The sequence below is a fragment of the Choloepus didactylus genome, chromosome 3 (assembly GCF_015220235.1).
Source record: "Choloepus didactylus isolate mChoDid1 chromosome 3, mChoDid1.pri, whole genome shotgun sequence".
NCBI classification, from domain to species: Eukaryota; Metazoa; Chordata; class Mammalia; order Pilosa; family Megalonychidae; genus Choloepus; species Choloepus didactylus.
Window position 1 is genome coordinate 213109958 of NC_051309.1, and position 12724 is coordinate 213122681.

Consider the following 12724-nt stretch of genomic DNA (forward strand, 5'->3'; position numbering starts at 1 on the left):
CCACTGCCACAGTATTCAGTTGTCTGTAGTATATAGTTGTGTATAATAAGGTCATTTCCCACTATACAATATCCTGGGTGTAGAAAGGTGATACCCATCAACCAGACTATTGGGCAAAATTTTGAGTTGTTACTTTAACAATTATAATTATGGGCACAGCACTACATTATAGAAGCTGACCCTTTAAAAAATAAGATTTTCACACAGCAAGCTCTGTTGCTAGTTTATTAGGGGATCTTGTTTGAAAACACATGCTTTGGGTCACATGAAGGACAGTGGGCAAAAATGTGAATGGGTACCTTACTAGTACCCATAGCAAGAGATTAGAAAACACACAGCAAATTAAAACCAAATAATGAAGAAGAGAAATAATAAAGATGAGAGGGAAATTTCAATCATATATCTATTGGAGAAATTGAATTTGCAATTTAAAACCCTCTCACAAAAAAAACCACCAAATCTACATGGCTTCACCAGTGAATTCATCCAAATACATATAAGAATGGATTAACAACAGTCTTAACTAATTCTTCTGTAGAAGATAAACGTGAAAACACTTCCCGATTTGTATTATAAGGTTAGCATAACCTTGCTACCAAAACCCAACAAAGACATTACAAGAGAGGAAAATGACAGGACAATATCTTTCATGAGCATAGATGCTAATATCCTAAACATTATGTGTTGAGGATTGAATCATGTCCTCCACAAAAGGCATGTTCACGTCCTGTGCCAGTTTGAATCTGTTATGTACTCCACAAAAGCCATGTTCGTTTAATCCACTCTTGTGGGAGCAGACCTATTGTGAATGGGATCTTTTGATTAGGTTGTTTTATCCCTGGGGGTGTGACCCATCCAAATGTGGGTGGGACCTTTTGATTAGATTATTTCCATGGAGATGTGACCCCACCCATTCAAGGTGGGTCTTAATCATCTTTTACTAGCGTCCTCTATGAGAGGATAAAAGGTAGAGACATTTTGAAAAGAGCTCAGAGATGCTTAGAGAGAAAATGCCCAGAGACATTTTGGAGACAGCCATTGAAACCAGAACCAGGAGAGAAGCTAAGAGATGAAATCCAGAGTTTGCCCTGGAGAAGCTAAGAGAAGATCCCCCCAGATGCTTAGAGAGAAATGCCCTGGGAGAAATAAGCAAGGACACAGAGGAGCTGAAAGAGAGAGAAAAGCTAAGCAGAAGCTAACCCCAGGAGAGGCCCAGGGACTCTAGCCATGTGCCTTCCCATGTGACACAGGAACCCCAGATGCCATTGGTCTTTCTTCAGAGAAAGTATCGTCCTATTGATGACTTAATTGGGACATTTTTATGGCCTTAGAACTATAAATTTGTGAACTAATAAACATCCATTATAAAAGCCAATGAATTTCTGGTATTTTGCATTCCAGCAGCTTTAGCAAACTGAAACAGGTCCCAACCCCTTGTCCTGTGGGTATGGACCCATTGTAAATAGGATCTCTTGGAGATGCTACTTCAGTTAAGGTGTGGCCTAAATAAATAAGGTTGGGCTTTAATTCGGATTACTGGAGTACTTTATAAACAGAGCGAAATTCAGGCAGAGAGGGAAAAAAAGCTGTGGGGAACAACCAGAAGCTAGAAGTCAATGGAACCCAGAAGAGAAAGGAGAAGATGCTGCATTGCTATGAGGAGCCCCAAAGATTGCCAGTCCATCAGAAGATACTGACAACAGGAGGAAGCAAGCCTTCTAGCCTCTGAAACCATGAGCCAATAAATTCCTGTTGTTTAGACAACCCATTGAATATTATCTGTTTTAGCAGCCAGGAAACTAAAACAATATGGCAGTCAATTAAATTCCGTTATGTATAATAAGGATAATACAAAATGGCCAAGTGGGACTTATCCCAGGAATGCAAAATTGGTTCAACATTCAAGCCAGGCATTGCAATTTACCCCATTAACAGAATAAAGAGAGAACACATATTGTCATCTCAATAGATGCAGAAAAAGCATTTGGGAAGATTCAATATTTGATATGATAAAAAAAAATAAATTTAAAAAAACTCTTGGCAACCTCAGTAACCTCCTAAAGAGTATCTACAAAACAACTACAAGAAACACCAAACTCAATTGTGGCATATTGAAGATCTCTTTCCCCAGAGAGCAGGAATGAGATAAGGATGCCCACTCTCACCAATTCTTGTGTGGGTAGACGTATTAGTGTTGATTAGATTGTAATTCTTTGATTGAGTGTTTCCATGGAGATGTGACCCACCCAACTGTAGGTGATAACTCTGATTGGATAATTTCCATGGAGTTGTAGCCCTGCCCATTCGGCATGGCCCTTCCTATTCGGCGTGGCCCTTGATTAGTCTACTAGAGCAATATATAAGCTCAGACAAAAGGACTGAGCTTGCTATGCAATAGAGAGGAGGTCCTGGCCAAAGCTACAAGATGAAAAAAGAGCATAGGATCAGAAAGGAAAAAACTTCCACTTTTCATAAATGACATGATTGTGTACTAGAATTAGTAAGTGAATTTAACACATCACTGGGTACAAAGTTAATAAACAAAAATCAATTATATTTCTACATACTGGCATATACATATGAGGGAATATTATTCAGCCATAAAAAGGGATAAAGTCCTGATTCATGCAATAACATGAATGAACCTTGAAGACATGTTGAGTGAAAACAGTCAGATACAAAAGGACAAATATTTTATGACTCACTGATTTAAAACAATTAGTAATCAAACTCACGGAGTCAGAGTCTAGAATATAGGTTACCAGGCAACAGTGTGGAGACAGGGAATGAGAAATTAAGGATTATACCGTACAGCCTTCATATTTGGAATGATGGAAATGTTCTGTTAATGGATGGTGGTAATGGTAGCACAACATTGTGAATACAATTAATAGCAGTGAAATATATATCTGAATGTCATGAAGGAGGGAAATGTTGATTGTATATAGGGCAGCAGAATAAATTTTTAAAAAAAAATCAATGGAACGACACTACACAGTGAACCTAAACCTGAACCATGGATTTTAATTAACAGTACAATTACAAAAATGTGCTATCATCAATTTTAACAAACATTCCACCCCAATGCAAGGTGTTCATGGTGGGGTGCTATATGGGAATCCTGTGTTTTATTGCATGACTATGCTGCAAACCCAAAGCTTCTCTAAGAAAAGAAATTTTTTAATAAGGGAATAACTGACATATCCTTGAAATGGGAGTGGGTAGAAATTTAGATGGGAGGATAAATTGAGGCCATACTGGGAAGTTCTTTCAATGCAATGCTAGAGAGTTATGAATGTATTTAGTAAACCATGGACAGTTGGTGAGGAGTAAGTAAGGCAATATGATCGGATCTAAACTTTTAGAAAAATTCTTATCTTAATATGTGAAATAAATCGACAAGAAAGAGAGAAGGCGTATTGAGAAGAGTTAAGATACTTCAAAATAATGAGAAGCAATGAAAGTCTCAGGTGGCAAAGAAATAATTCATGTGTTTTCCCCACCCCTATGCATGTCTGCCCTTGCATCTGGACCTAGTGAGCAAATAAGCATAGATTCTGAAAACAGTGGCTATGCTTGGAGAGTTTCCATCTTCCCATCCCAGGAGCATCTTCGTTGTTGATGGCTTGCAAGAGAGGAGCAAGTCATAGGAGGAACAACTGTCAAGCAATTTTGGCTGTGACAAGTACTTGGATACTAGTTCTTGTCATGCTTCACATCTCCTGGCACATTCAAGCATGGAATTTCCTATGAAGTTAGAAGAAAAAGTTATGTTATCTGATGAAAAATCACAGGACAGAAACTGCACAGGCTGCAGAGATCTGAGGACTACAAAGATGGGATCAACATTTTTTGACACTAACTTTTTGATTTGGGTAATGTCTGATGTTAAAATAGACTAGAAACATTAAACGGTAATGAGACAAAAGTACAGAGAATGCTAACGTCTTGTATTGCTTTTATGTTTGAATGGGCATGCTCTTCTGAACGTAAGAAATGCCCCCCTGGGCTATGAAAAAGCATGTATGTGCAAGGACTTGGCCCAGGCACAAAACCATTCCCCTTTAATTTTTTATTCTTTCTATGGTTTATATAAAGTATACATGATAGAGATGTGCAGAAAGGGGTTAACAGGCCTGAACTGCTGTTCTTGAAGAGATCTGCTTGCAAACAAGGTTAACCCTTGGCTGGCATCCGGAAACTTAGATTTGGGGGAAGGTTCCCCATTAACTGATAAAAAATGGCTCAGTTTGCCCACAATGTTATGCAAATACTATGGTTTACTAAACCAAGTCCATGATGACTCCACTGGGAGTCACAGATGCGTTCCCCTGGTCTTCACCCCATGTGCTGTATCCTTTTGCTGTAATTAATTTGAACCATGAGTACAACTTTGGTTGACTCCTGTGCATTCTCGAAGAGAATCATCAAACCTGGGGTGATCTTGGAAACCCATGAAACAACGTATTACAAGAGCTCATCTTATTTCCTTTCTCCATTGAAATACATAAAAGGCATAAAAAAGTAAATCACATTATATTAAAAGGTCATCATAATGAATAACAGAAGAATAGCTGAAGAGGAACTAGAGATTACATAGTACTTTGGAAATATGAAGTGATACATAAATACCAAGAAATAATAGGGGAAATTATACTTATCCATAATTCCAAAGGACATTTCTATAGATTTTCACAGAAAACAAACTTAATTATGTATGTTCAGCAGGAACTGTAGTAAACCTTTTAACTAGACCTGGAATAGTTTTAATACTAAAGGTGAGTGCATAGATCCATTAACAGAAGGGAAAAATGTTTGGGAACTGTTGAATAAAATTTCAAGCCTAATAGGTTTTGAAATCAGTTATATCAGAATTATAAGGTAGTATTTCATGTATAAAGCTCTCAGGGTTTTGCTAAATAGTCATATTCATTGATTTCTAAAATTCAATAAAAATGTCAGAAATTTACCTATGTTCATTACTTGACAAATAATTCATAGTGATTGCATAGTTCACATGGCCAATGATTTTTTTTTTAATTAGAGAAGTTGTGGTTTTGCAGAAAATTCATGCATAAAATACAGGGATCCCATATACCATCCCATTGTTAACACTTTGCATTGGTGTGGGGCATTTGTTACAATAGAATTGAGCACATTTTAATAATTATACTACTAACTATAGACTATGGTTTAATTTAGAGTTCACCATTAATGTTGTACTGCTCCATGGATTTTTTAAAAAACTTTAATCTAGTAACGTATTGTGCCAGTTTGAATGTATTATGTCCCCCAAAACACCATTATCTTTGATGCAACCTTGTGTGGGTAGACGTATTAGTGTTGATTAGATTGTAATTCTTTGATTGAGTGTTTCCATGGAGATGTGACCCATCCAACTGTAGGTGGTAACTCTGATTGGATAATTTCCATGGAGGTATAGCCCTGTCCTTTCAGCATGGCCCTTCCCATTCGGCGCGGCCATTGATTAGTCTTCTAGAGTAATATATAAGCTCAGACAAAAGGACTGAGCTTGCTATGGCCAAGAGGGACACTTTGAAGAATGCACAGGAGCTGAAAGAGGAGCTGCAGATGAGACAGTTTGAAGACAGCTGTAGAGAGCAGACTTTTGCTCTGGAGAAGCTAAGAGAAGACAAATGACCCAAGAGCAACTGAGAGTAACACTTGGAAGAGCAGCTGCAGCTAAGAGAGGACAAAATACCCCAAGAGCAACATTTTGGGGAATGCCATTTTGAAACGCCACCTGGGAGCAAGCAGACACCAGCCATGTGCCTTCGCAGCTAACAGAGGTTTTCCAGACACCAATGGCTATCCTTCAGTGAAGCATTAGCAAGCTGGAACATATATATACATATATACAATGTAAAACTTCCTCTTATAATCACATTCAAATATACACTTCAATGATGTTAATTACACTTACAATATTGTGCCACCATCACCACCATTACCAAAACTTTTCCATCATCCTAAATAGAAACTCTGTACATTTTAAGCCTTAACTCCCTATTCCCTACTCCCACCCTGCCCCTGGTAACCTATATTGTAGATTTTGGTTCTCGGACCTTGCTTATTTTAATTATTTCATATTAGTGAGGTCATGTAATATTTGTCCTTTTATGTCTGCCTTATTTCTCTCAACACAATATCTCAAAGGTTCATCCATGTTGTCACGTGCATCAGAACTTCATTCCTTTTTTTTTAATTTATTATTATTTTTTTAATCTTCATTTTATTGAGATATATTCACATACCACGCAGTCATACAAAACAAATCGTACTTTCGATTGTTCACAGTACCATTACATAGTTGTACATTCATCACCTAAATCAATCCCTGACACCTTCATTAGCACACACACAAAAATAACAAGAATAATAATTAGAGTGAAAAAGAGCAATTGAAGTGAAAAAGAACACTGGGTACCTTTGTCTGTTTGTTTCCTTCCCCTATTTTTCTACTCATCTTCATTCCTTTTTATGGATGAGAAATATTCTATTTTGTGTATATTCCACATTGTATTTATCCATGCATTCCAATACTTGTAATTTTCCATTTTTAAATGCAATTTTATTGAAATATATTCACATACCAGTCATCCAAAGTGTACAATAATTTTTCACAGTATCATCATATAGTTGTGCATTCATCACCACTATCAATTTTTGAACATTTTCATTACTCCAAAAAATAAAAATAAGAATACAAATAAAAATAAAAAAGAATACCCAAGACATCCCATACCCTTCCTCCCCCCATTATTCATCTACTTTTTGTCCCCATTTTTCTACTCATTAGTCCATACACTGGGTAAATGGAGTTTGAGCCATAAGGTTTTCGCAATCACACACAGTCACACCATATAAGCTATATAGCTGTACAATCTTCTTTAAGAACCAAGGATACTGAATTTCAGTTCAACAGTTTCTGATATTTCCTTCTGGGTATTCTAATAAACTAAAAACTAAAAAGGGATATCTATATAATGCATAAGAATAACCTCCAGAATGACCTCTCGACTTCATTTGAGATCTCTCAGTCACTGAGACTTTATTTTGTTTAATTTCTCTTCCCCCTTTTTGTCAGGAGTATTTCTCAATTCCACAATGCTGGGTCCAGGCTCATCCCTGGAAGTCATGTCCCATGTTGCCAGGGAGATTTACACCCCAGGGAGTCATGTCCCAAGTAGGCAGGAGGGCAGCAAGTTCACCTGCCAAGTGGGTTTAGAGAGAGAGAGAGAAAGACCACATCTGAGCAACAAAAGATGTTCTCCGGGGGTGACTCTTAGGCCCAATTATAAATAGGCTTAGCCTCTCCTTTGCAGTAACAAGTTTCATAAGGGCAAGCCCCAAGATCGATGGCTCAGCCTACTAAACTGGGAGTCCCCAGCAATTGCGACAATATCAGGAATTCCCCAGGTGGAGAAGTTTCGTATTTCCCCAGTCCCTCAAGGGGGCTTTGCAAATATTTTTTATTCTCTGCCCAAATTACTCAGGAATGTAACCGGGATTCATGATAATCTGTACAAACCAACCAGATCTCACTTCCTATTCAAGGTTACATGTAATTACAGTGTTTGAGTAAACTGACCACACAAGTTAAATTATATATTGTGCTACAGAAAATATAAATTTTGCACCAAATAAACATCTCACAGAAGCCAAAATTTTAAAACATAGTGATTATCATCCTCTACCCTTTAGTCTGATCTACCCCAGTCTCAACCAAGTCCATTTTGTTGATATCTCCAATTGAAGTCTGATCTCCTTTTCAGCCTCTAACAGTTGCTGCATGGGGCAATCCAACACTCAGCTGCCAAACTCTGGCTCTGAGTTCCAGGTGCCACACAGTCACACAAAGCTCCAGGGATTGAACAGATCACACACAAATAGCTCAGCATCTCAGAATTTAGAATTAACAGTTACAACTCATGAAGAGATGTGACTGCTACAAGAGCTTACAATCTAGGAACCTTTACATAAGCCTTCCCCTGATAACCCATGCTCCCAGATTCAATTCTCAGACTTTGCACATTATTGTTGGTGTATATTAGTGAGGCATTATAACATTTGTCTTTTCATTTCTGGCTTATTTCACTCAACCTACTGTCCTCAAGTTCCATTCACCTAGTTGCATACCTCAAAACTTCATTCCTTCTTGCTGCCACTCAACATTCCACTGTTTGAATACACCACAGTTCATCATTCGATGTACCCTTAGGCAACCTCCATCCATCGCAAATCATGAATAATGCCACCAGAATCAACAGTATATAAATGTCCACTCATGTCTCGCTCTCATTTCCTCCAAGTATACAACCAATAACAGGGTTGCAGGACCATATTGCAACTCCAAACTTAGCTTCCTGTGGAACCTCCACACCTCCAAGTGTCCTGCACTGTACTACTTCCCTACCAACAGTGAATAGGTACATCCCTCTCTCCACATTTCCTCCAGCACTTGTAACACTGTTTATTTTTTAAACAGTTTTATTCACATACCATACAATCAATCCTAAGTAAGCAGTCAATGATTCCCAGCATAATCACATAGTTATGCATTTACCATCACAATCTATATGAGGACATTTCCATTTCTTCTGCAATGAAAGAGGAAAAGGACAGGAAAAAAATGAAGAGTAAAAAAAACAAGAAAATAATAAAATAAAATAAAATATAATATAATGAAAAGGTCAGACAACAAAAACAACACCAAGAATCCCATACCACCCCTTTATATCCCCCTCTTATAGACATTTAGCTTTGATATATTGCCTTTGTAACAATTAATGGAAGTGTATTACAATGTTACTGTTAACCATAGACTCTAGTTTGCATTGTTTATATTTTTCCCCTATACCATCCAGTTTTCAACACGTTGCAATGTTGACATTCATTTGTTCTTCCTCATGAAAAAACATTCTCGTATTAGTACACTTAATCACCATCATTGACCATCATAGGCTTCACTAATTTATATAGTACCAGTCTTTATCCTCTGTCTTTCTTTCTGGTATCATACATGCCCCTAGCTTTCCTTTTCACCCATACTCACACTCAGCTTTGTTCAGTGTACTTACAATATTGTGCTACCATCACACAGTATTGTGATATCTATTTCGGAATCCATACAATCAGTCCTGTTGAACATTCTGCACTCCTTCAGCATCAGATGCCTGATCTCTACCCTCTTTCTATCTCCTGACAACCTATGTTCTCAACTTTAACTTGCAAGTTTCACTCATTAATGTTAGTTCATATTATTGAGACCATACAGTACTCGTCCTTTTGTTTCTGGCTAATTTCACTCAATGTAATGTCTACATTTTGTCTTTTGGATTTTAAATGTCATATGTTATTTATTTTTATTCTTTCCTCCCTCTCCTTTTTACTCTTACTGATAGTATTCAGGTCTATACTCTTCCCTGAACCTCTCTCTCCTGTCTTTTCCTATCTACCTTTAGTGCTCCCTTTAGTACTTCTTGTAGAGCAAGTATCTTGTTTACAAACTCTCTCAGCATCTGTTTGTCTGAAAATATTTTAAACTCTCCCTCATTTTTTAAAAAATTTTATTGAGATTGTTTACATACCATACAATTATCCAAAGATCCAAAGTGCACAATCAATTGCCCACAGTACTATCATACAGCTGTGCATTCATCATCACAATTAAATTTTTCCAATTTTTAGAACATTTTCATTACTCCAGAGAAGAAATAAAGACAAAAAAAGAAAACTCCATTCCTCCCCTATCCCTAACCAGCCCCCCTCAATAATTGACTCATAGTATTGGTATAGTACATTTGTTACTGTTGATGAAAGAATGTTAAAATTCAGTTAACTGTAATACATAGTTTGCAATAGGTATATTTTTTCCCTGTATACCCCTCTAATATTAGCTTCTAGCTATAGTGTCATACGTTTGTTCTAGTTCATGAGAGAGATTTCTAATATTTGTACAATTAATCACGGACATTGTCCACCACAAGATTCACTGTTTTATACATTCCCGTCTTTTAACCTCCAACTTTCCTTCTGGTGACATGCATGACTTTGAGCTTACCCTTTCCACCACCTTCACACACCATTCAGCAATGTTAGTTATTCTCACAATAATGTGCTACCATCACCACTGTCCATTTCTAAACACTTAGGTTCAACCTAGTTGAACATTCTGCTCATAATAAGCAACGACTCCCCATTCTTTAGCCTTGTTCTATATCCTGGTAACTTATATTTCATGTCTATGTGTGTACATACTATAATTAGTTCATATCAGTGAGACCATGCAATATTTGTCCTTATGTGTCTGACTTATTTCATTTAAAGTAGTGCCCTCAAGTTTTCTGCATCAACCCATTTTTTTAAGACAGTTTTGTTCACCCACCATACTTTCCATCCTAAGTAAACAATCGATGATTCCCTGTACAGTTACATATTTATGTATTCACCACCATTACTACTATCTATATAAGGACATCTCCATTTCTTTCACAAAGAAGGAGGAAGAATAAAAGGAGGTAGAGAAAAAAGAGAAAGAAAAAGAAAGAAAGAAAAAAATATGACAGCTAAAAAGCAACAAAAGGAAGGATAGGATTAAACTAAAGTAAAATAAAAGAGTCAGACAACATCACCAACACCAAGAGTCCCATACCCTCCCTTATGTCCCCTCTTAAAGGCATTTAGCTTTGGTATATTGCCTTTGTTACATTAAAGGAAGCATAATACAATGTTTCTGTCAACTATAGTTTCTAGTTTGCATTGATTGCATTTTTTTTACCCAACACCACCCTATTTTTAACACCTTGCAAGGTTCACATTCATTTTTTTCTCCCTCATGTAAAAACACATTTGTACATTTTATCACAATTGTTGAGCACCGTAGGTTTCACTGAATTATACAGTCCCAGTCTTTATCTTTCCTCTTTCCTTCTGGTGTCCCACATGCTCCTAACCTTCCTCTTTTAACCATACTCATAGTCATCTGTGTTCAGTGTACTTACATTGCTGTGCTACTATCTCCCAGAATTGTGTTCCAAACTTCTCACTCCTGTCTTTTCCTATCTGTAGTGCTCCCTTTAGTATTTCCTGTAGAGCACATATCATGTTCACAAACTCTTATTGTCTGTTTGTCAGAGGATGTTTTAAACTCTCCCTCATATTTGAAGGACAGTTTTGCCAGATATAGGATTCTTGGTTGGTTGTTTTTCTCTTTCAGTATCTTAAATATATCATGCCACTTCCTACTTGTCTCCATGGTTTCTACTGAGAAATTTGCACATAGTCTTATCAAACTTCCTTTGTGTGTGATGGATCACTTTTCTCTTGCTGCTTTCATGATTCTCTCTTTGTCTTTGATGTTTGATAATCTGATTCATTAGTCTTGGCATAGGCCTATTCAGATCTATTCCATTTGGGGTATGCTGTGCTTCTTGGATCTGTAATTTTATGCCTTTCATAAGAGATGGGAAATTTTCATTGATTATTTCCTCTATTATTGTTTCTGCTCCTTTTCCCTTCTCTTCTCCTTCTGGGACACCCATGACACATATATTCTGTGTTTCATGTTGTCATTCAATTCCCTGAGACATTGCTCATATTTTTCCATTCTTTTCCCTATCTGTTCTTTTGTGTAGGATTTCAGGCATCTTGTTCTCCAGTTCCTGAGTGTTTTCTTCTGCCTCTTGAGATCTGCTGTTTTATGTCTCCATTGTGTTTTTCTTCTCTTGTGTTGTGTCTTTCATTTCCATAGAGTCTGCCAGTTGTTTTTTCAAACTTTCGATTTCTACCTTATGTTTAACTAGTGTTTTCTTTATAGCCTTCATGTCTTTTGCTATATCTTCCCTGAACTCATTAATTTGGTTTAGCACATTTCTTTGAAAATCTTTAATAGATTGTTTCATTAAAGTGAAAGAATATCTCAACTGTATCTTGACTGAGGCCTAAGTTTGTTCCTTTGACTGGGCCATACCTTCGTTTTTTTAGTGTAGGTTGTAGTTTTCTGTTGTTTAGGCATCTGGTTTCCTTGGTTATCCCAATCAGGTTTTCCCAGACCAGAACAGGCTCAGGTCTCAGAAGGGTTTCCTTGAGGGTGTGTCTTAGAAGATTGGCAAATCCTGTGAGGTCTCCAGTCACTGTGCTTTTCCAAACCTGCCCAGCAGGTGGCACCTGTCAGCCTGTCACTCCTGACTGGTGTAAGGAGGTGTGCTCCCTTCAGTTTCAGTTTTGGCTGTTTTCCCCCAGGCTCTGGGGTCTGGTTCTAAAGGGAAAGCAGGGCTCCACCTCCTTACTCTTAGGGAAGATAAACCCCCTAGGGATTTATCATCTGCATTTGAATTGCTGTCTCTCTGACTCTGTTATCTCCACCCCTGTCTGGGACCTGAAAATGGTTGTGGCTCTCTCCACTAAAAATGGGTGTGGCACTCTCCTCTGAGCCCCTCAGATTGAGAGAGAGAAAGAGGGACAAGAAGCCCCTTTTTGGAGCCAGTACACAGCCCCCCAGTTTCACTTGTCAGCCAGAGGTAACACCCAGTCTTCTGGGCTTCCCCTCCGAGTACAGAGAGTCTTCTGGTTCTTTAAGGTCAGTTATCACTAAAAACCTCTGTCTGCTTCTTGGGAGTTTGTAGCTTGTATTCAGCAGTCTACATTTGTTAATTAAAACCCCAGTTGGAGCTCAGCTGAGCTACATTTGCTCACTCTGCTC